Raw genomic sequence first — 25,114 nt, 5'->3', positions numbered from 1 at the left:
TATATATTTGGAGGGGTAATTGGTATAAATATAAAACCTTTAGGAGCCAGGCCATTCTGAAGATGTTTATTCTACCTGTAAGATTTATGGGAAGATTGCTCCATTTAAATAGATCTGCTTTCATATTGTTGAGTAATGGGATAAAGTTATCTTCATACACAGTGTACAAGACATTAGTGTCACGACTTCCACCGAGGTGGCTCATCTTCCTGTTCGGGCGGCTCTCGGCGGTCGTCGTCACCGGTCTACTAGCTGCCACCGATCCCCTTTTCCTTTTCTGTTGGTGCGGGCTTGTTTCTCTGTTCGTTTTTTGTATTTTCTCTGGACTGTTTGTGTCCTGTTTTTGGGCCGGTCATTGTATGCGCCTGGTGTTTCGGCGTGACCTTTCTGTCACCGAATAAATACGGTTGTCCTTAACCCTCTGCTCTCTGCGCCTGACTCCGCACCCACTACTCCTAGAAGTCTCTCTGCGCCTGACTCCGCACCCACTACTCCTAGAAGTCTCTCTGCACCCACTACTCCTAGAAGTCGTAACAGAAGCCCGCACCACCCATGTAGTCAGCAGGAGCAGCGGCAACCCCCCTCCCATCTATGGAGGAGCGCGTCCTCCACCATACGGCCATCCTCCATCGTATCGGGTCAGTGATGGACCAAATGATGGAGAGAATGGACCGATGGGAGAGGAGTGGTCTCCCTACATCGCCTCCAGTTCCTCCTTCAACGACTCAACCCCCTCCTCCGGCGGCGTCCGGCTCCAGCGCACTTCGACGAATCAACCCACTCCTCCAGCGGTGTCCGGCCCCAGCCACTTGGACCTACACTTGGTGCTCCGGTACTGTTTTAGATGCCTGGGCTACATTTAGTAAGACAAGAGGGCCACTGTTTCGCTCAGTAGTTTCAGCAGAGAGGAAGAGGCGAAGCGAGAGGGCTCACTCTTGCCAAAAAAGTTTGTCGCCTGCATTCACGCCTTTGGGACAAGGACTCGCATTGCTTGGGCGGAGAAATGAGCATCTCGTCATTATAGGCTTCTCCCAAAGTAAATTCATGTTTAAATAAAATCATTCAAAATACCTTACAAGAGAGCTTGACTTAGCCACAGAAGATCATTAGTTTCTTAAATGTATTTTCCTGTGGATTGTTTCAAATCACAAGTGCATAGGTCTATACCTATTTGGGAAGCCAGCAATTTGGGCACCTCGCGTGGCAATAGGGTCTAGCTGATTATTGAGTTGCAGCTGTCAGTGAAAAGCACCTTAAATGTGTTAAGATAATGTGTCTAGGATATTATTATTATTATTTAATGTTGAGACAAGGAGTGATGTGTGGTGAAGATATGGGCGTCTCTCTCGAGAATGCATGCACTCAGCTCTCCAGAATGTGCTCCACTGTGGCACATTAATTGTTTAATAGTGAAATGTTTGCCCTTCGATTATTAAAAAATATATATATTTATCATTACATGTGTAATCAGTGGGCCTAGTAAACATACCATTAAAACCCATCATTTTGTTACATTAATTTCTGGTATTCCAGCTCAGCCAAGCAGAATTTTGAGACAATTGTGTGTGTGTCTACCTGGCAGATCTCCAGCCATTGACAGTAGGTGCATAGACCATCAGCTCCTTGGCACTAAATATATCTTTGTGATCGAAGGAGCTGACCACCGTGAATTCTATCTTCCGGGGCATCTTGCTGCTGCACACTATCAAATATGGAGAAACATTAACATAATCTACAACTGAATATCACCTGCGTTATCTGAAGCACCTTTCCCTATCAAATAGATAGGCTACACTGTAATTAGCTAGCTACTTAAACTCATAAACCATGGAAGAAATCTTCATCCTGGGATTTGGATAAACCTTGACAGCTAACTACACTCTACAATGGTAATATTCAGGTTATCCATATAGCTATCTAGCATAGATGTGTTGGCTAACCTGGGATATCATTCTGTCATAATATTTTCAAATGTCGAATGTATGCCCCTTCAAAAAAGTTAAATACTGCAGCATACATTTAAATGCTCTAAACTATTACCTATGGTATTGCATCATTTGACGTCCCTGCGGTGGGAAGGAATACGTTTAGGTTTTATATTTAGAATTGTAAAAATCTGACGCACAATAAAACCACAGTTTTAATACAAAGTATTCTCTATTAAAGTATGGTATAACTACTAATATATCAAGTATATCTTACCATGAACATTGAAATAAAAAAATACAGCTTGCTCATGTCCCATTTCATCTCTATAACCACCGCTAACAACAACTAGTCCACCTAGGTGCGTGTGGGACTGTAGTCCATTACATCTTCCATCCAAAACATTTGGAGCGTCCAGTCTGCACGTGCGCTGTGCATTTTTTATCTCCACTGCTGGTTTCATGTTTCACTGCGTCTTCCATTTGGCATATAAACGTTTTAAAGAGTCTGTGCTCAAGTATTTCCGGGTGGCAGGACTTCGCTTTCTTCCGGGTCTGGTATAGCATCATGGATGTTTAAGAGAGTTGGCCAGAAATAGAGAAAGCCGCAAAAGAGAAGAGACGCGAACTGGTCCTGCAAGGTGCAGTTATCGATGAAAAGATATCCTCGAATGGAGGTCTGTGTTCCACAATCTATTCTCTCAAGCTCCTAAATGACCTAGAAATAATCCAATGCCCGAGTTTGACAGATATTCATGGAGACATAAAACATCTGACCACCCTTACAAGCTTGATTGTTTGTAGGAATAAGCTTTCCTCTATTCCAAAAATCATTGGAAATTTGAAGTCACTGAAAGTCTTCGACATTTCAGTCAACACCCTGAAAGCTTCGCCTGATGAGAGAACCCAGCTAAGCGAGCTCAATACACTCAACGTGAGCTGCAACAATATCAGTCACTGCCAGGCTCTCCATCATCAACATATCAAAAAATGGCATCACTCGGTTCCCTGATGACTTCTATCGCCTGGATCTCCTCAGCACTGTCGTTGCCTCTGAGAATTACATTGAAGACCTGAGTGGAAATGTTCACATGCTTTCTGCTCTAAAGGTGTGTGACTAAAATAGATGGGTCATATATTGTACTGCTACCTAAAATATGCATTCTTGCATCTTGTCTATTCCTTCTGCATTATTATGGTCATGATTGACAAGGTACCTCTCTCAGTTCTACTCATCAACAATGTATTGAACGGACCTGAGACTGTCGTGACATTTTCCTTTTGCACAAGGCCTTTCAGATGGTGAGACAACTGAGACCTGGATGAAGCCCTGTTTGCTAATTCATCTTAGTTGAATGCAGTAACATGCATGTAACACTGAATGTAATAACATGAACTAAAAACAACAAAAATATGAAATGTTCCTCTCCAGGTTTTGGACCTATCCAACAACAAGCTCCGTGACATCCCCTACGAGTTGAGCGACTCTCCAAGCTGAAGGAGATCAACTTCAAGGGAAACAAACTAAAAGACAAGCGGCTGGAGAAGATGGTCAACGCTTGCCAGACCAAGTCCATCCTGGACTACCTTCGGGCCGGTGGCAGAGGCAAAGGTAGCAAGCAGGCCGATGGGGATAAGGCCGACGGGGGCCGGAACGCAGAGAAGACCCAGACCAAAAAGCAGCGCAAGCAGAAGAAGAAGAATGAGGAGGAGGACGAGGATGAGGTGGATAAGTTGAACCGGCTGGTGGTGAAGGTGCTTCACATTTCTGACAACCCCGGGGCGTTCACTGTAAAGGTGGCCAACGAGCTAGAGGATGTGAGGCCATACTTGGTGTGCTGTGTGGTCAGAGGCATGAACTTCAGGTCCGGGAATGCGCTAAAGAGATTCCTGGCTGCTCAGGTAACCTTGTTTTGAGATGAGAACATGTTAATCTAGGAGCCAGTCTGCTTCTGCGTTAGCCGACTCTTACGTTGCTGTCTTTGACAGTCATATTTGGCAAGGTACCAATGTAGGCTCGAAGTTTCTTAGTGCAGTATGGGACCCAGATTAAGTCTACAAAATAAACTCAAGCACATAAATGGACATAAACTCACCATCCTCAATAGCCTCTTTTGCATTATTCACAACTCTTTCTCTCTTGTCTGTTGTGGTTCAGACCAAACTTCACGATGACCTATGTGGTAAAAGGACAACTGCAACCATCGCAACTCACGACATGCAGCTACTCAAGGGACCTCTCATGTATGATGCCAGGCGTCCTCCCATATTAAAGGTATGATGCAACATTGCATGACATTTTCCTCATACCACGTTAGACAGCCACAAATATTCAAGTCAACTGGCTTGAGCTATTTAGCTATGTATTTCAAACTCTTTGCATTTGATTGGTTTATGATGACATTTCTCAGGACCTTGTCCCATGTCTTTGTTAAAGTAGTTTATGCAGACAGTCTTATGAAGGTCTCTAGAGAAGGCTGATTTTCTATTGGACGTGGTAACTCAGTTATTTTTTGTAGAATCCAGTATTTTGAAGGACACTCTAATCAGCAATTGTGAGCCATCACATGATTCCATTCTTAATAATACATGATCCTTTTTTCCGTATGTTATGCCAAAGCCAGGCAACGCACCACCTGTTAATAGTATTATCAGTCTTATTGAAAGACCTGCATATGTCTTCACAGCAACAGTTTGAACACAAAATAACATTGTTGCTAGTTGTTGTCCGTCACTCTTGGCAAATCATTGTATTCAAAAACTGCATTCAGGTTTGTGTCAATGCATTTCAGTTCCATTCAAGGTCATTCAAACAAGCAAGTAATATTTTGAAAGGAGCACAACTCTCTCATAAACTGTTGTTCACTAGATAGTCCCCCTGGCCCGTAAGGAGATGACTGCGGTGGAGCAGTTGCAGCTGGAGTGGGAGAGGACCAAAGGTAACTGAGGAAGAGGCAGAATGTTTCTGGCCTCCACAAGTGAGTATTAGCACCTGTCTTTAAAGGAAAGATTCACCCATTTTGAATGTTATATTTTTCTTGTGCATCTCTGAACAATGTTCTGTCGATTCCCGGGGTCATTTCATGTTTTCATGTGTTCTGAGCTATTGCCACTCACGCAGGCAGAAATTTGACAGGGATGATGTAGCATTGAGATAAAGCGTCTCTCACTACACTGGAAGTTAATAGGAATACGACTTTTAGATTGCGAAAACGTCTATCATACATGTCAGATTTCAATACTGGGTGACGTCATAACACAGGATGTTGTCTTCTCTCGAATGAGCCATTGATCATATTTTTGCGATATTCCTACCTCGAGAAATGTGTAATTTAACAAGGTTTCACAACATTTGTCCTATTTGTCTGCCTCTTCAGTCCAAGGTGCATTGCATGGTGCCGTTGCATGGTCGTTGCGAATGTCAGACTCCACTCTGTGAGGCACATCGATCTGCAGGTTGAACATTTCATATTTGGTCATTTATTTGGATCCCCATTATTTTATTTGGATCCCCATTACTCTTCCTGGGGTGCATACAAAACTTGAAACATGACATAATATAGAACATTAAAGGGATACTTTGGGATTTTTTCAATGAGGCCTTTACGTACTTCCCCAGTATCAGATAAACTCGTGGATACCATTTTTATGTCTCTGTGTCCAGTATGAAGGAAGTTAAAGTTTTGCGAGACAATGCTAACTAGCATTAGTTTAAAAAAACTGGAAGTCTATGGTAGATACCCATACTGTACGCTAGCGCTAGTTAGTAACTTCCTTGAAACTCATTGCCAATATTCCGAAGTATCCCTTTAATAGAAAAGAACAGCTCAAGGACAGAACTAAATAAAAACATGGTGAGATTGTAGACTCCTAAATTGATAGCTGTAAAATCGCCTAAACAAACAGCACTAACTAGCTACACTTTTTATGCAAAATGATGTGGTGTCGGCTGGAGAGACAAATATATTGATAAAAGTCACCATGCCTGAGAGATTTACATGGTTATCAAAACGTCATGCCAGAGTAAGCTTACACGAAACACAATCATTATTTTAAGTGTTTCTAAAATCCTCTATGGGAAAAAGGAATGGTGGAAAAACGATTGGAACCATTTCCCTGTTTCACCGCCAGGTTTTATGGGTATTATGGCACCCCCGCCTTGGGGCTCTATAGGGCTGTGGTGGTCATGAAATTTTGTCAGCCGGTTACTGTCATGCAAAAGACTGCCGGTCTAACGGTAATTGATCATTCATTAACATGAACACATTTAGCATCTCGAGGCCTCTACGCATACAGGCTGGTCAGTTGTTATTTTAGGCAGGTCTAAAGAAACATAAAGAAAATGTATTTCAGAAGAACAGAATGAGTTGGCCTACTGTATGTTACCTGGCTATGTGCCATGCCGTAGGTGGTAGGCTTGTTATTTAGCAGACAAAATTTAGCAGACAAAATATGCTTATAATTCCGGTGCCATTATTGTATAGTAAGAAGAAAATAATTGAACTTGGCTGAATAAAATACAAAGGATGTGTTTCCTATTCCGGAGTGTGCATATGAAGTGGCTATGTTGAGTGTAAAAGTGATCATTTGAAACAGGTCCTGTACGCTAGATTTAGAGATATGGCAAATTTAGTTGTGAATGATACAAACTAGAGGTCGACCGATTAATCGGCATGGCCTGGCCGATTTAATTAGGGCCGATTTCAAGTTTTCATAACAATCGGTAAATGGCATTTTTGGACGCCAATTACATTGCAATCCACGAGTAGACTGCATGGCAGGCTGACCACCTGTTACGCGAGTGCAGCAAGGAGCCAAGGTAAGTTGCAAGCTAGCATTAAACTTATCTTATAAAAAACAATCAATCTTAACATAATCACCAGTTAACTACACATGGTTGATGATATTACTAGTTTAACTAGCTTAACTAGCTTGTCCTGCGTTGCATATAATCAATGCGGTGCCTGTTAATTTGTCATCGAATCGCAGCCTACTTCGCCAAACGGGTGATGATTTATCAAAAGCGCATTCGCAAAAAAGCACTATCGTTGCCAATGTACATCAAATCACGCGCTGAATACAACAGGTGTAGTAGACCTTAAGGTGAAATGCTTACTTACAGGCTCTAACCAATAATGCAAAAAAACTATGTATGTATGATGAACAGAGAGTAGCAGTAGCGTAAAAGATGGGTTGGCGGGTGGTGGGTGCGACACAATGCAGATAGCCCGGTTAGCCAATGTGCGGGAGCACTGGTTGGTCGGCACAATTGAGGTAGTATGTACATGAATGTATAGTTAAAGTGACTATGCATATATGATAAACAGAGAGTAGCAGCAGCATAAAAAGAGGGGTGGGGGGGCACACAATGCAAATAGTCTGGGTAGCCATTTGATTACCTGTTCAGGAGTCTTATGGCTTGGGGGTAAAAACTGTTGAGAAGCCTTTTTGTCCTAGATTTGGCACTCCGGTACCGCTTGCCATGCGGTAGTAGAGAGAACAGTCTATGACTGGGGTGGCTGGGGTCTTTGACAATTTTTAGGGCCTTCCTCTGACACCACATGGTGTAGAGGTCCTGGATGGCAGGCAGCTTGGCCCCAGTGATGTACTGGGCCATACTTACTACCCTTTGTAGTGCCTTGCGGTCAGAGGCAGAGCCTTACCAAGCAGTGACCAGGCAGTGATGCAACCAGATGCTCTCGATGTTGCAGCTGTAGAACCCTTTGAGGATCTCATGACCCATGCCAAGTATTTTTTGTTTCCTGAGAGGGAATAGGCTTTGTCGTGCCCCCTTCACGACTGTCTTGGTATGTTTTGACCATTCTAGTTTGTTGTTGATGTGGACACCAAGGAACTTGAAGCTCTCAACCTGCTCCACTACAGCCCCGTAGATGAGCATGGGAGCGTGCTCGGTCCTCCTTTTCTTTTACTGTAGTCCACAATAATCTCCAAGGGCAGTGTGGAGTGCAATCGAGATTGCATCATCTGTGGATCTGTTTGAGCGGTAAGCAAATTGGAGTGTGTCTAGGGTTTCTGGGATAATAATGGTGTTGATGTGAGCCATTACCAACCTTTCAAAGCACTTCATGGCTACAGATGTGAGTACTTCGGGTCTGTAGTCATTTAGGCAGGTTGCCTTTGTGTTCTTGGGCACAGGGACTATGGTGGTCTGCTTGAAACATGTTGGTATTACAGACTTAATCAGGGACATGTTGAAAATGTCAGTGAAGACACCTGCCAGTTGGTCAGCATAAACATTAATGCCTTTCTTAAAATCAATACACAAGTATATCTTTTTTTAAACCTGCATATTTAGTTAAAAGAAATTCATGTTAGCAGGAAATATTTACTAGGGAAATGTGTCACTTCTCTTGCGTTCCAGTGCAAGCAGAGTCAGGGTATTTGCAGCAGTTTGGGCCACCTGGCTAGTTGCGAACTGTGTGAATTTCTTCCTAACAAAGACCGTAAATAATTTGCCAGAATATTACATAATTATGACATAACATTGAAGGTTGTGCAATGTAACATCAATATTTAGACTTGGGGTTGCCACCCATTTGATAAAATACGGAACGGTTCCGTATTTCACTGAAAGAATAAACGTTTTGTTTTCGAAATGATCGTTTCCGGATTTGACCATATTAATGACCTAAGGCTCGTATTTCTGTGTGTTTATTATATTATAATTAAGTCTATGATTTGATATTTGATAGAGCAGTCTGACTGAGCGGTGGTAGGCAGCAGCAGGCTCGTAAGCATTAATTCAAACAGCACTTTCCTGCGTTTGCCTGCAGCTCTTCGCAATGTTTGAAGCACAGCACTGTTTATGACTTCAAGCCTATCAACTCCCGAGATAAGGCTTGCAATACTATAGTGCCTACAAGAACATCCAATAGTCAAAGGTACATGTATATATATATATATATATATATATATATATATATATATATATATATATAAATCGGCTGATTAATTGGTATCAGATTTTTATGGTCCTCCAATAATCGGTATCGGTATCAGCGTCGAAAAATCAAACCTTAGAATGTCTTAGAAATCAAAAGATATATGGGCTGCATGATGCGACTATAGGGTATTGATGATTTGAGAAGACACAAAAAAAAAAAGCTTGCACTCTGTTCCTTGCCTCAGGCTGCACACGCTGTTCTCTCATCAAGTGATCATATTTTCATCCATCAGACTATTATCAATGAATCTAGTCTTTACTAATATGTATAGTTAGTTTTGATTTAGAATGTCCATTATCAAATGGGAAGGAACAGAGGCAGGGGTAAAAAGATGTCATCAGTAGGCACTAGAAAGGTGAATGGACTTGCTTTCCCGCTTGTTCGTTTTTCACTCATGCCTTGTAGGCTACTCCATTTTTATAGCAGAGCATGTGCTTAATATGAGCAAATGATAAATAAATATAGTAGCATCTTTTTAGTGACAACCATGAAAACTCTGCTTTCACACGGGATTGCATATAGAAATGTCTGGCCTTATAAAAACACGCATTTAACTCCATCAACCACTGTTTGAGGAGCATGCAGCTTCTCAGAGATGGAAACGCACGGTGGTGAGATATTCTGTAGTTAAAGGTAATGTGTCAGCCTATTAATTATGAAAATATAAAAAATGCCCTATTACTAGGCTATTTAAAATCAAATACAAATTGCAGGTTAACTCTAAGCCGCCCTGCACAATCAATGAACCAACAGCATCACTTAGGCCTATACATTGTCTCCCAGACTCATGGATAGAACGTTTGGAGCGTAGCATACGTATGTATAATAATACAGTCCACACTCAAAGGCGATGATTTGTTTAATTTTTTACCAAAGACATATTTTTAGGTTCTTCTGACGTGCGTAATATGCGGCAGCCTATGTATTTCATAACTGCATAATCATTATTTTAATTCAGTTGTTTTCAGGCTTGGGCTCATAAGCTGCAATATGCATATGGGTGTTGAATGAATCATCACCTTAGAAAAGCGATGTCATTTTTGTTAAGACTTCGAAACAACATCCACAACGACCATTTTTTCCACTCCGTTTCAACTTCTTTCTTCAAATTGATTGATCACAGTGAGGTAGGTGAGTTTTAAAAACACGACACTGTTTTCATGATAAGTGTTTGATGTGATTTTACATTTGCATTGACGTGAGTGGTTAGAGGAACAATCAGGGCGGAGGACCAGACCACTGATGGTCATTAGCGAGTTGGGTACTACCAACGGATGTCCAGAGTGCATAAGAGCAGATTACCCTGCGGTCACGTGGAATTTTACAGGGTCATGACTGGTGGTGTGGCGGTAATACGGTCACCGCAGCAGCCCTACTTCCAAGGTGCAAATTTGCAGACTTCCCATCATGGATTCAACCATGATGGAAACTCTATACAGCCAATGATTTTCAGGAAATATAAAAGTGCAAACTTCTGGAGAATGAGGGGCGGCAGGTAGCCTAGTGGTTAAAGCAGGTAGCCTAGTGGTTAAAGCAGGTAGCCTAGTGGTTAAAGCAGGTAGCCTAGTGGTTAAAGCAGGTAGCCTAGTGGTTAAAGCAGGTAGCCTAGTGGTTAAAGCAGGTAGCCTAGTGGTTAAAGCAGGTAGCCTAGTGGTTAAAGCAGGTAGCCTAGTGGTTAAAGCAGGTAGCCTAGTGGTTAAAGCAGGTAGCCTAGTGGTTAAAGCAGGTAGCCTAGTGGTTAAAGCAGGTAGCCTAGTGGTTAAAGCAGGTAGCCTAGTGGTTAAAGCAGGTAGCCTAGTGGTTAAAGCAGGTAGCCTAGTGGTTAAAGCAGGTAGCCTAGTGGTTAAAGCAGGTAGCCTAGTGGTTAAAGCAGATAGCCTAGTGGTTAAAGCAGGTAGCCTAGTGGTTAAAGCAGGTAGCCTAGTGGTTAAAGCAGGTAGCCTAGTGGTTAAAGCAGGTAGCCTAGTGGTTAAAGCAGGTAGCCTAGTGGTTAAAGCAGGTAGCCTAGTGGTTAAAGCAGGTAGCCTAGTGGTTAAAGCAGGTAGCCTAGTGGTTAAAGCATTGGACTAGTAACCGAAAGGTTGCAAGATCGAATCCCCAAGCTGACAAGGTAAAAATGTGTTGTTCTGCCCCTGAACAAGGGGCAATGATGGCCTGTTCCTAGGCCATCATTGAAAATAAGAATTTGTTAAATAAAGGTTCAATTTTTTTATGATATAGAATCGCAAAAGCTGCAGTTGGCCTGATGCCCATTCTTTTTTTATTTATTAAAGGGAGATGGCAAAAAACAAAATCACGAAAAGTGGCCTCTTTCGGTTGATGCCCATCTTCTTAAATTAAACATTTATATTATTTCATTTTCCATTTACAGTATGTTGGTGTGGTTTCTTACTCGCTTATACATTGTTTTTATCAAGCAATTCCTTAGTTTCGGTTAGATAAATCAAATAAGATTACATATGGTAAAAGGCAAGGTTGACTAAGTAAACAACTTGTAAATAACATGCCACAGTATTTTGGGCGGTTTTAAAAAAGCTCAAACCACTGTCACGTTTATTTGGTTTCAATCTGCACAATGAGTATAGGTGTGGACCTTATACTAACACTATGCTGTTATGAAAGGGTTATATTGGCTATTATAAACTATGTGGTTCGAGCCCTGAATGCTGATTGGCTGAAAGCCGTGGTATATCAGACCATATACCGTGGGTATGACAAAACATGTTTTTTTACTGATCTAATTACATTGGTAACCAGTTTATAATCGCAATAAGGCACCTTGGGGGTTTGTGATATATGGCCAATATACCACGGCTAAGGGCTGTGTCCTAGCACTCTGCATTGCGTCGTGCATAAGAACAGCCCTTAGCCGTGGTATACTGGCCATATACCACAACCACTCGGGCCTTATTGCTTAATTGTAGCCATCGTTGGCATGAGAATAATTATTCAACTTTTCTCAGCTTAAGTTACCTGGCTTTTTTATTTTACTCAGATACCTGCAGCTTCTTGATGGAAAAGAACTCTACCCATGTCTGGTGGATGCAGAGGATCATGTGATCTCATTTCCACCAATCACCAACAGTGAGAAAACCAAGGTAAAGTGTGTGTGCGAGTGAGCATATTGCCCGCGGGAAGTATGGGTGCTGAGGGTCCTGCAGCAGTCCCAGATTTAAAAAAATATATATACAGTACCAGTCAAAAGTTTGGACACACCTACTCATTGTAGAATAACAGTGAAGACATCAAACCTATGAAATAACACATATGGAATCATGTAGTAACCGAAAAAGTGTTAAACAAATCAAAATATATTTTATATTTGAGATTCTTCAAAGTAGCCCTCCTTTGCCGTCATGACAGCTTTGCACACGCTTGGCATTCTCTCAACCAGCTTCACCTGGAATGCATTTCCAACAGTCTTGAAGGAGTTCCCACATATGCTGAGCACTTGTTGTCACTGCGGTTCAACTCATCCCAAACCATCTCAATTGGCTTGAGGTCGGGTGATTGTGGAGGCCAGGTCATCTGATGCAGCAATCGATCATTCTCCTTCTTGGTCAAATAGCCCTTACACAGCCTTGAGGTGTGTTGGGTCATTGTGCTGTTGAAAAACAAATGATAGTCCGACTAAGCGCAAACCAGATGGGATGGCGTATTGCTACAGAATGCTGTGGTAGCCATGCTGGTTAAGTGTGCGTTGAATTCTAAATAAATCACTGACAGTGTCACCAGGAAAGCACCATCACACCTCCTCCTCCATGCTTCACGGTGGGAACTACACATGCGGAGATCATCTGTTCACCTACTCTGCATCTCACAAAGACACAGTGGTTGGAACCAAAAATCTCAAATTTGGACTCATCAGACCAAAGAACAGATTTCCACCGGTCTAATGTCCATTGCTCATGTTTTGTGGCTCTTCTTTTTATTGGTGTTCGTTGGTAGTGGTTTCTTTGCAGCAATTCGACCATGAGGGCCTGATTCACGTAGTCTCCTCTGAACAGTTGTTGAGTCTGAGTGTCTGTTACATGAACTATGTGAAGCATTTATTTGGGCTGCAATTTCTGAGGCTGGTAACTCTAATGAACTTATTCTCTGAAGCAGAGGAACCTCTGCGTCTTTCTTTCCTGTGGCGGTCCACATGAGAGCCAGTTTCATCATAGCGCTTGATTGTTTTTGCGACTGCACTTGAAGAAACCTTCAAAGTTCTTGAAATGTTCCGTATTGACTGACCTTCATGTCTTAGAGCTATGTTGGACTGTCATTTCTCTTTGCTTATTTGAGCTGTTCTTGCTATATTATGGGCTTGGTATTTTACCTAATAGGGTTATCATCTGTATCCCAATCCTACCTTGTCACAACACAACTGATTGGTTCAAATGCATTAAGAAGGAAAGAAATTCCACAAATTGACTTTTAACAATGCACACCTGTTAATTGAAATGCATTCCAGGTGACTACCTCATGAAACTGGTTGACAGAATGCCAAGAGTGTGCAAAGCTGTCATCAAGGCAAAGGGTGGCTACTTTGAAGAATATATTTTGATTTGTTTAATACATGATTTTGGTTCCTACATGATTCAATATGTGTTATTTCATGGTTTTGATGTCTTCACTATTATTATACAATGTAGAAAATAGTAAAAAATTAAGAAAAACCCTTGAATGAGTAGGTGTGTCCAAACTTTTGACTGGCACTGTACATGTTCATATATTTTTACATATTTAATCGATTTTATAATAAAAAATAGTTTGATGCTTTAGCTGTAGACAATATTACATGCAATTGATGTACTGTACCTTTATCCCGTATTCTAGATCAGGAAGACGACTAAGGAGCTGTTCTTAGAAGTTACCAGTTCTACCAGCCTGCAGATCTGTAAAGACGTGATGGATGGCCTCATAGTGGTAAGCTCATCTCTTTTCCTGTATACAAAGAGACATACAGTAGGGCTGAATCCTACATTGCAATGCACATACATAACACAAACTGCATTTGATTGCATGAATTAAACAACATTTGCACATAAATGCATCGGTCAGACACACACGGTGGCGATTGGCCAGAGCAGAAAAGTCTTGCTCAGTCTCAGGGTGTCATGCTGTTTTGACATCTGTACCCTGGCCCCACTGGCTCCCAATGGAATCAGTGAGCTCATTGGCCTGGCATGACTGGCCCTGCGGTGTACGATGTCACCGCCTAAACATACAGCTCATAATACAGCTGCAACCCTAGAGCTGCCTGCGTGCCTCGCACCCACCGATACACACAGCAGCAGATGCAGTTCAATGACAGCCTTGTCGAAACAAAGCAGCCGATAAGGGTTTAATCCACACTATGATTCCTATTCTAGAATAGCCGTTGTGGTAGGGTACATTTTGAATTTGGTGTGGTGATGGAAGGCTGGAAGGTCAGTTTGGGGTTGATCTTGAGAATTTAGTGAATGTGTTGAATCATTCATTTCCTGAAATGACTAACTGAAATGGAACTGAAATTAGCTGAACTTGAATTGACTGGTAGAGAGGGCATTTGGAGGAGAATGACTTGAAAGGTAAAACTCTGCGCTGTTGAGATGCGACTTCCTGCTCTGGGAATGCATGTCCTGTATTTCCACAATCTCACTGACAGATCATATATATGCCCCCCTGAATAATTTATCGTGTCAGCAAACAGGAGTTGAGCATGGCAAGTCTGTGAGAAGTTTAGAAAACCTTCAACCCAATTTGCCACCATACACATTTCATTGTGTAAATAGAAAAACAAAATTGATGATACAGTATATATAACCGTAGTCTTTACATTACCCTAATTTTTACAAGAAAGTAAATGTAATGTAAAGACTTTGAGTTTATACATATTATTTATTTAGTTTTTCAATTGAATGTGTACAGATTTAAATCCAGCCTTTAAATCTCTATTCAACAACCAATCTCTATGGCAGGGGTATTACATTCTTACACTGGAGCCTGCTGGTTTGGTGTTGTCATGACGTTGGCCTGGGGGGTAGGTTTATGACAGCCATAAATACCTCTCCCCCCCCCCCCCCCCCCTTTTTTGTTACATTTGCAAAACCCTTGGTTAACATAGAGATTCTGGGAACATCAGAAGGTGGGGGGAAATGAACTATATTCTGGTAATCCGACCAACGGAACATATGTGGTGGTACTTAATGAATATGATGTCAGTTCGGTTGTCATCTGAGACATTCTCATCAATGATAAGATGAGACGACGAGACGGCCTACAGGGAGGAGATGAGGGCCCTCGGAGTGTGGTGTCAGGAAAATAACCTCAACGTCAACAAAACTAAGGAGATGATTGTGGACTTCAGAAAACAGCAGAGGGAACACCCCCCTATCCACATCGATGGAACAGTAGTGGAGAGGGTAGTAAGTTTTAAGTTCCTCGGCGTACACATCACAGACAAACTGAATTGGTCCACACACACAGACAGCATCGTGAAGAAGGCGCAGCAGCACCTCTTCAACCTCAGGAGGCTGAAGAAATTCGGCTTGTCACCAAAAGCACTCACAAACTTCTACAGATGCACAATCGAGAGCATCCTTGCGGGCTGTATCACCGCCTGGTACGGCAACTACTCCGCCCACAACCGTAAGGCTCTCCAGAGGGTAGTGAGGTCTGCACAACGCATCACCGGGGGCAAACTACCTGCCCTCCAGGACACCTACACCACCCGATGTCACAGGAAGGCCATAAAGATCATCAAGGACAACAATCACCCGAGCCACTGCCTGTTCACCCCGCTATCACCCAGAAGGCGAGGTCAGTACAGGTGCATCAAAGCTGGGACCGAGAGACTGAAAAACAGCTTCTATCTCAAGGCCATCAGACTGTTAAACAGCCACCACTAACATTGAGTGGCTGCTGCCAACACATTGACTCAACTCCAGCCACTTTAATAATGGGAATTGATGGGAAATTATGTAAAATATATCACTAGCCACTTTAAACAATTCTACCTAATATAATGTTTACATACCCTACATCATTCATCTCATATGTATACGTATATACTGTACTCTATATCATCTACTGCATCTTTATGTAATACATGTATCACTAGCCACTTTAACTATGCCACTTTGTTTACATACTCATCTCATATGTATATACTGTACTCGATACCATCTACTGTATCTTGCCTATGCCGCTCTGTACCATCACTCATTCATATATCTTTATGTACATATTCTTTATCCCCTTACACTTGTGTCTGTAAGGTAGTAGTTTTGCAATTGTTAGCTAGATTACTTGTTGGTTATTACTGCATTGTCGGAACTAGAAGCACAAGCATTTCGCTACACTCGCATTAACATTTGCTAACCATGTGTGTGACAAATAAATTTGATTTGATTTTGATTTGACAAACTCTACAGTGGAAGTCTAATAATCAGAGTTATCGGATTCACATGGAATTGTTGTTCAATTTAAATGTTTGAATATGAAATTATTCGTGATGGGATGAAATGTGATTTTAGCTTCTAAAATGTGAGATTTGGGTTTTCATAAGATAGGGCTCTTCTCAATCAGTGGCATGCCCCTGTGAAGGGACATGGGCTATAAAACTCTTCAAACACGCCCTCCTCTCCCTTCTTATATAAGCCCTTGACGACAATATAACCTCCTGTTCCGACATCAGCGTGAGTTTTGGTTGCGAATGGTATGAACTTTGAACTCTTATTCACTACAGAAGTGATACCTCCTAGCCGTTGAGCTAGCAACAGCAGATGCAAACGAGGGTTAGGAAGGAACAGACAGAGTATCCCGTCTATCACCCAACAATATTATTACAATGTATCCAACTGACAACCAGAGACAGTTTTCAAAGGACTCGGTTGGGCAACACGGCCTTCCGTCTACCACCAACCTACCGAAGCGCAGCTCAGAGTAAGTATTCATTGCATTTACCTTTTTCAAATGGGCAGTAATTTAGAATGCATAAGATACTGTATTTACGATAGCACAGCTTCGCCCTTTGTTCCTCAGTCTTCCCGCTCTTTCACTTACACCCAGCCCCTTTTCTTTTGCGTAACAAGCTGTCATATCTGTTCCGCCCGCTAGGGACGTTTTCCTTTATGACGTCATTTGTAATCAAGTTATGATTTAATTATGTGTATGTGTAATTCTGTGTGATTAGTTAGGTATTTAGTAAATAAATAATTAAACTCAATTTTGTATTGCTGATTCAACTTATTAGCCAGGGTTCGTCCAGATAACCAAGAATTTACAACTTTCAGATGAGACTGAATTAAGATGACGATTAATATTGACTGCTATTGATGTAAAATATTACTAGGTCTTTAAGAGTTTATTCGGAAGATAACAGCTCTATAAATATTATTTCGTGGTGCCCGACTCTCTAGTTAATTACATTTACATGATTAGCTCAATCAGGTAATATTAATTACGGATAAATTATTTTATAGAATAGCATGTCATATCACTTAATCCGGCATAGCCAAAGACACGACATTATTCTACCTGATAATTAATTGCACACACTTGGTGTCCCAGGTCTGCATCAGTCCCTGATTAGAGGGGAACAATGAAAAAAAAGTGGAACTGGCTTCGAGATCCAAAGTTGAATATGAGGGCTCTAGGTGTTCCTTTCCACATAGTTCCTTCCTCAAATAGACCTGAACCACATTGTCCCAATGGTCAGCAATTAACACATCTGTCTCTGTTCCGTTCTCAGAAAATGGCGGAGCTGAACAAGTTCACGTTGGAGCACAGAGAGGAGGCTGGGTCAGAGGGGGAGTCAGACTTACCCCCAGACCCCTCCTCAGATGGTACCACCTCAGGAGAGCTGATCATCCAGCAGGTTCGCACCGTGGACCCTGACGGGAACCTCAAGGTCGTCTACCCGTCCAAAACAGACCTCTCCACGGATGTCGGCAACCTGAACGTCATCTGGTAGTTGTGCCACAGTTGCGCCTTTTTTGATTTATACAATTACAGTCTCACACAGTTAAAATCACAGTACTGTATATGAGATGTTCAATGTGTTGGGATTGCCAGGTTCTCTTTTGTAGCATTATCGATTACAGCCACTCATTTCTCAAACATGGAAATAGTGTATTATAGCCTTGCTTAATGTTCTTGATTATTATTTGCAGCTTCTGCTATTTTAATGTATAAAATAATTAAACTACCTACCCAACTTAAAATATGTTTTTTATACTTTTATATTGTTTCACACTAAAGGCAACTCATTTGTTTAAGATTATTATTATTTTTGACATGTACAATAACTGTATACGCCTGTAGCGAGCCTGTGATCAGTAGAGTGTAGACATAATGACCTTTGAAACAAGTGTAAAACCATTTTCCATTCCTCTCTTTAATTAATTAAGGGCAGGGAATGTGTATAATGTTTAATATTTAAAAGATCTCTCAAATAAATTGAACCTTGAAGGCAGCAGTGGTTATGCGTTTCTTTATTGCACATGTTGAAAGCCAGTGCTTTGTTCTACGTAGAAACGTGTTTGGCCTCAATAACACAGGAAACCCCTGAAAGTTGGTTTCATAAATGCCTCCATGGTCAGTTACTGTGCATGCATTGTGCACGGCCATTTGACTGAATTGTAAAACAGCTTGGGAATTTACAGGTTAACTAGAAAAGCACAGTTGGTACTGTTACATATCAAATTGTATTTGATACATGCGCCAAATACAACCGGTGTAGACCTTACAGTGAAATGCTTACAAGCCCTTAACCAACAATGCAGTTTTAAGAAAAATAAGTGTTAAGTAAAAAATAAAGTAACAAATAATTAAAGAGCAACTGTAAAATAACAATAGCGAGACTATATAGGGGGTACCGGTACAGAGTCAATGTGTGGTGGCACCAGTTAGACGAGGCAATTGAGTCATGTACATGTACAGTAGGTAGAGTTAAATTGACTGCATAGATAATAAACAGAGTAGCAGCAGTGTTAAAGGGGGGGGGGGGGGGGGGGGGGGGTGAAAATAGTCTGGGTAGCCATTTGATTAGCTCTTCAGGAGTCTTATTTCATTTACATTTTTATTTATTTCATCTTTATTTAACCAGGTAGGCTAGTTGAGAACAAGTTCTCCTTTACAACTGCAACCTGGCCAAGATAAAGCAAAGCAGTTTGACACATACAACAGCACAGAGTTACACATGGAATAAACAAACATACAGTCAATAATACAGTAGAAAAAGTATATATACAGTGTGTGCAAATGAGGTAGGATAAGAGAGGTAAGGCAATAAATAGGCCATGGTGGCAAAGTAATTACAATATAGCAATTAAATACTGGAATGTTAGATGTGCAGAAGATGAATGTGCAAGTAGAGATGCTGGGGTGCAAAGGGGCAAGATAAATAAATAAATACAGTATGGGGATGAGGTAGTTGGATGGGCTATTTACAGATGCAGCTGGTGCTTAAAGCTAGTGAGGAAGATATGAGTATCCATCTTCAATGATTTTTGCAGTTCGTTCCAGTCGTGGGCAGCAGAGAACTGGAAGGAGAGGCGGCCAAAGGAAGAAATGGCTTTGGGGGTGACCAGTGAGATATACCCGCTGGAGCGCGTGCTACGGGTGGGTGCTGCTATGGTGACCAGTGAGCTCAGATAAGGCAGGGCTTTATCTAGCAGAGAGTTGAAGATGACCTGAAGCCAGTGAGTTTGGCGACGAGTATGAAGCGAGGGCCAGCCAACGAGAGCATACAGGTTGCAGTGGTGGGTAGTATATGGGGCGTTGGTGACAAAACGGATGGAACTGTGATAGACTGCGTCCAATTTGTTGAGTAGAGTGTTGGAGGCTATTTTGTAAATGACATTGCCAAAGTCGAGGATCGGTAGGATGGTCAGTTTTACGAGGGTATGTTTGGCAGCATGAGTGAAGGATGCTTTGTTGTGAAATAGGAAGCCGATTCTAGATTTAATTTTGGATTGGAGACACTTAATGTGAGTCTGGAAGGAGAGTTTACAGTCTAACCAGACATCTATAATATGTGAACAACCTCAAATACCTAAGTCAGAACCATCCAGAGTAGTAATGCTGGACACTCGGGCAGGTCCGGGCAGCGATCGGTTGAATAGCATGCATTTAGTTTTACTTGCATTTAAGAGCAGTTGGAGGCCACGGAAGGAGAGTTGTATGGCATTGAAGCTTGTCTGGAGGTTAGTTAACACAGTGTCCAAAGAAGGGCCAGAGGTATACAGAATGGTGTCGTCTGTGTAGAGGTGGATCAGAGAATCACCAGCAGCAAGAGCGACATCATTGATGTATACAGAGAAGAGAGTCGGCCCGAGAATTGAACCCTGCGGCACCCCCATAGAGACTGCCAGAGGTCCGGACAACAGGCCCTCCGATTTGAGACACAGAACTCGGAGAAGTAGTTGGTGAACCAGGCGAGGCAATCATTTGAGAAACCAAGGCTGTTGAGTCTGCCAACAAGAATGTGGTGATTGATAGTCGAGAGCCTTGGCCAGGTCGATGACTACGGCTGCACAGTAATGTCTCTTATCGATGGTGGTTATGATATTGTTTAGGATCTTGAGCGTGGCTGAGGTGCACCCATGACCAGCTCTGAAACCAGATTGCATAGCGGAGAAGGTACGGTGGGATTCGAAATGGTCAGTAATCCGTTTGTTAACTTGGCTTTCGAAGAACTTAGAAAGGCAGGGTAGGATAGATATAGGTCTATAGCAGTTTGGGTTTGAAGAGAGGGATGACCGCGGCAGCTAGTAATAGGGGTTGCAACAATTGCGGCAGATCATTTTAGAAAGAGAGGGTCCAGATTGTCTAGCCCAGCTGATTTGTAGGGGTCCAGATTTTGCAGCTCTTTCAGAACATCAGCTATCTGGATTTGGGTGAAGGAGAAATGGGGGAGGCTTGGGTGAGTTGCTGTGGGGGGTACAGGGCTGTTGATTGGGGTAGGGGTAGCCAGGTGGAAAGCATGTCCAGCCGTAGAATGCTTATTGAAACTCTCAATTATTGTGGATTTATTGGTGGTGACAGTGTTTCCTAGCCTCAGTGCAGTGGGCAGCTGGGAGGAGGTGCTCTTATTCTCCATGGACTTTACAGTGTCCCAGAACTTCTTTTGAGTGAGGCTGAACATTTCTGCTTGAAAAAGCTAGCCTTAGCTTTCCTAACTGCCTGTGTATATTGGTTCCTAACTTCCCTGAAAAGTCGCATATCAAGGGGCTATTCGATGCTAATGCAGAACGCCACAGGATGTTTTTGTGCTGGTCAAGGGCAGTCAGGTCTGGAGAGAACCAAGGGCTATATCTATTCCTGGTTCTATTTTTTTTAATGGGGCATGCTTATTTAAGATGGTGAGGAAGGCACCTTTAAAGAATAACCAGGCATCCTCTACTGACAGGATGAGGTCAATATCCTTCCAGGATACCCCAGCCAGGTCGATTAGAAAGGCCTGCTCGCTGAAGTGTTTTAGGGAGCCCCATATACTACCCACCACTGCGACCTGTATGCTCTCGTTGGCTGGCCCTCGCTTCATATTCGTCGCCAAACCCACTGGCTCCAGGTCATCTATAAGTCTTTGCTAGGTAAAGCCTTGCCTTATCTCAGCTCACTGGTCACCATAGCAACACCCACCCGTATCATGCGATCCAGCAGGTATATTTCACTGGTCATCCCCAAAGCCAACATCTACCTTTGGTTGCCTTTCCTTCCAGTTCTCTGCTGCTATTGACTGGAACGAATTGCAAAAATCACTGAAGCTGGAGACTTATATCTCCCTCACTAACTATAAGCATCAGCTGTCAGAGCAGCTTCCCAATCACTGCACCTGTACAAGGCCCATCTGTAAATAGCCCACCTGACTACCTCATCCCCATATTGTTATTTTTTTGCTCTTTTGCATCCCTACTTGCACATCATCTGCACATCTATCACTCCAGTGTTAATGCTAAATTGTAATTATTTTGCCACTTTGGCCTATTTATTGCCTTACCTCCCTAATCTTACTACATTTGTATACTCTGTATATATATTTTTCTATTGTGTTATTGACTGTACGTTTAATTTATCCCATGTGTAACTCGGTGTTGTTGTTTTTGTCTAACTGTTTTGCTTTATCTTGGCCAAGTCACAGTTGTAAATGAGAAAGAACAAAATAGATAGACAGATTTTTTATTTTTCACGGTCATCATTGACATTGTGGACATTACACTCTCTATATGAGCAGTCGCATAGGTTGACTTCAACATTGGGGAGGGGACCATTGCAGAACACAATTTTGCCTCTAATATTGAGAGGGGGGCTGTATCCCCACTTTCCCCCTGGAAATTACACCCCTGCTCCAGGGCTCAAATGCACAGGATTTTAAAAATCTGCATGATAGGTTGATTATAAAGATATTTCTCTTTGCAGACTTGGCAGATTTTAAGTGAGAAAAGGCTGAAACTAAACATATTAAAGTGTATTTTTGTAAAGATGAGGTTTGATATTTGCAGATGATTACACCTCAATACTGAAATCAATTGTACATCTACCTGAATAACATTGTTTCCAGTCCTTTTCAAGAGGAAAACATATTGTTTAAATAACACATCACATGGAATCAAGATATTTGCAACAGCCTTTTTATTACGATTAGTATTCGCTGTTTCCTTTCATATAAATATTGAAGCCACATGACCTTGATGCACAGTTGAATAGACTTACAAAACATGCCCAATAGTACAATCTTAAAACTACAGAAATGAATACAGTGCCCTCAAAGTATTCACACCTCTTGACGTTTTTTCACATTTGTTGTTATAGCCTGAATTTAAAATGTATTAAATTGAGATTTTGTGTCACTGTCATGAATATTACCGAAGGTGACTCCCCTTCTGGTTCGGGTGGCGCTCGGCGCTCGGCGTCGCCGGTCTACTAGCTGCCACCGATCCTTTGTTCTGTGTTCGTTTATTTTTGTCTAATTGGTTTCACCTGTTCCTCGTTTGGTTGTTAGGGTGGGGTTATTTAAGTTTGTTTAGCCCGCTTCTGTTTGTGCGGGCATGTTCATCTGTATTTGTGAGAGTGGTTAGTGTTTTTGTTTGGTTTTCTCGCTGTTCTAGTATTTCACAATAGGGTACTATTTTGTTTTATAGTTACACCTGTGTTGGGTATACTATTTTGTTTTATAGTTACACCTGTGTTGGGTATACTATTTTGTTTTATAGTTACACCTGTGTTGGGTATACTATTTTGTTTTATAGTTACACCTGTGTTGGGTATACTATTTTGTTCCTGTGAATTTTTGGACATTAAAGCGTGTTTTTTCCCGCATCCTATGTTCTCTGCGCCTGACTCCACACCCATTCACTCATTAAGCGTTAGTCACTGGCTTACACACAATAGCCCATAATATCAAAGTGTATTTAGAAATGATCAACAAGCAAATTGAGGGAGCTTGAAGAATTCAAAAAATAGTAATGTGCAAATATTGCACAATCCAGATGTTCAAAGCTCTTTGAGACTTACCCAGAAAGACTCACAGCTGTAATCGCTGCCAAAGGTGATTCTAACGTATTGACTCAGGGGTGTGATACTTACCTAAATGAAATGTTTCTTTATTTCAATAAATGAGCACAATTTTGTCAAAACTTGTTTTCACTTTGTCATTATGTGGTAAAAATGTAATCCATTAGAAATTCAGGATGTAACACTACAAAATGTGGAATAGGTCAAGGGGTATGAATACTTTCTGAAGGCACTGTAATATCACTTACTGAGAAGAACATATTGAATGTTGTCGTGCTTCTACACCTGCATTGCTTGCTGTTTGGGGTTTTAGGCTGGGTTTCTGTACAGCACTTTGAGATATCAGCTGATGTACGAAGGGCTATATAAATAAATTTGATTTGATTTGAATACCAAAAGTCAAACATTTTGTTCATATTTTGGACTTAATCTTCTAATTGCCCTGGCATTTCACATAAAAGACAAAGCTGTGGGGAAGCTGTAAAATCACTTTACAACAAGCAAACTGCAATCCCAACATTTCTAAAAAAAGGAAACAAAAAATCCTGACTTATTGAAAGTGTGGCTCCAATAATATTTGATCCTCTCATACAGCCATTATGTGGTCATTTAAAAACCATATATAATTGATACATAACATAGTTCCATCCATTGAGGGTCCTTCCTCTCTGAACAAGGGTCCTTCGGTCAGTGGCTGGTCAGCATTTGTGGGCGTAATATCCAATGAGGTATCCTATGATGTAAACAGCCACTAGTGCAGCCAAAGCTCCGGCCACCTTGATAGCTACGCCCAGGGTGCCAGTGCAGACCCTGTTGTAGAGCCTTTGATAAGCAGAACATGTCATGTAATAAATATGGCCAGTGATTACTGTTGGGGTCAGTTACATACACTATCAGTAAACTCAAGAGGTCAGAATGTGGAGAAGTTAATCAAATGGGATTTAATGGAGGAAAAACAATATGCACTGACTATCATTTTAATGTGATACACCTTAATTGAAAGTAAAGTAAGTGTCTTATTCACAGCTTACCCCGTTACACCTGTTCCAGCCACATTCAGGTTGATGTTGTCTTCATTCCAGCGGTTGTATTGAACACCAGCAGTGTTGGGGTCCGTTTCAGAAGTCATTCTTCCCTGAACGTTATATACTGCAAATACTTCTTCAACAGCCTGTGAAGAGAAGATAGAGTTGTGCAATATGGACACAGAATAGGTAACAGCTTCATAAGACATTTTTACACGTCTTTCAATTGTCTTACCACAATCAATTTAGACCAATTCAGTCCCTCCCATTCAGGCCAACTTAAAGTTCCATACATTTTGTGTATCTTATTATATGTAATTGTATCATAAAATAAGTATTTCTATGACACATTAAAACTCAAAACAGGTGTCTGGAGCTGTGGGACATTGATCAGCTTGCTCAAAAATTATCCGCTGGAAATGATTCCTGTTGTTACAGTACATGCTGCCCAGACCGCTCGAGCGCATCCGCGTACGCATGTTGATTTTGTCCACCCACACCAGACGCGATCAGGACACTCAGGTTGAAATATCAAAATTAACTCTGAACCAACCATAATTTGGGGACAGGTCGAAAAGCATTAAACATTTATGGCAACTTAGCTAGCTTAGCTTGCTGTTGCTAGATCATTTGTCCTGGGACATAAACATTGGGTATTATTTTACCTGAAATGCACAAGGCCCTCCGACAATTAATCCACAGATAAAAGGATATA

At 41.6% G+C, this 25,114-nt stretch overlaps 1 long non-coding RNA gene and 1 pseudogene across 1 annotated transcript; one reads left to right on the top strand and one right to left on the bottom strand.

Annotated features, from left to right (window-relative positions):
* Window positions 1-674: 674 nt before the first annotated feature.
* Window positions 675-18,332, top strand: LOC109869738 (leucine-rich repeat-containing protein 47-like; annotated as a pseudogene).
* Window positions 18,333-23,169: 4,837 nt separating this feature from the next.
* Window positions 23,170-25,114, bottom strand: LOC116357006 (uncharacterized). Its single transcript, XR_004205303.1, has 3 exons — window positions 25,065-25,114; window positions 24,406-24,545; window positions 23,170-24,196 (listed from the first exon to the last, which is right to left on the bottom strand). It is a non-coding gene; the product is annotated as an uncharacterized LOC116357006 (long non-coding RNA).

This window comes from Oncorhynchus kisutch, linkage group LG24, assembly GCF_002021735.2.
Source record: "Oncorhynchus kisutch isolate 150728-3 linkage group LG24, Okis_V2, whole genome shotgun sequence".
In the NCBI taxonomy this organism is placed as follows: domain Eukaryota; kingdom Metazoa; phylum Chordata; class Actinopteri; order Salmoniformes; family Salmonidae; genus Oncorhynchus; species Oncorhynchus kisutch.
This window is presented reverse-complemented; position numbering and strand designations above follow the sequence as displayed.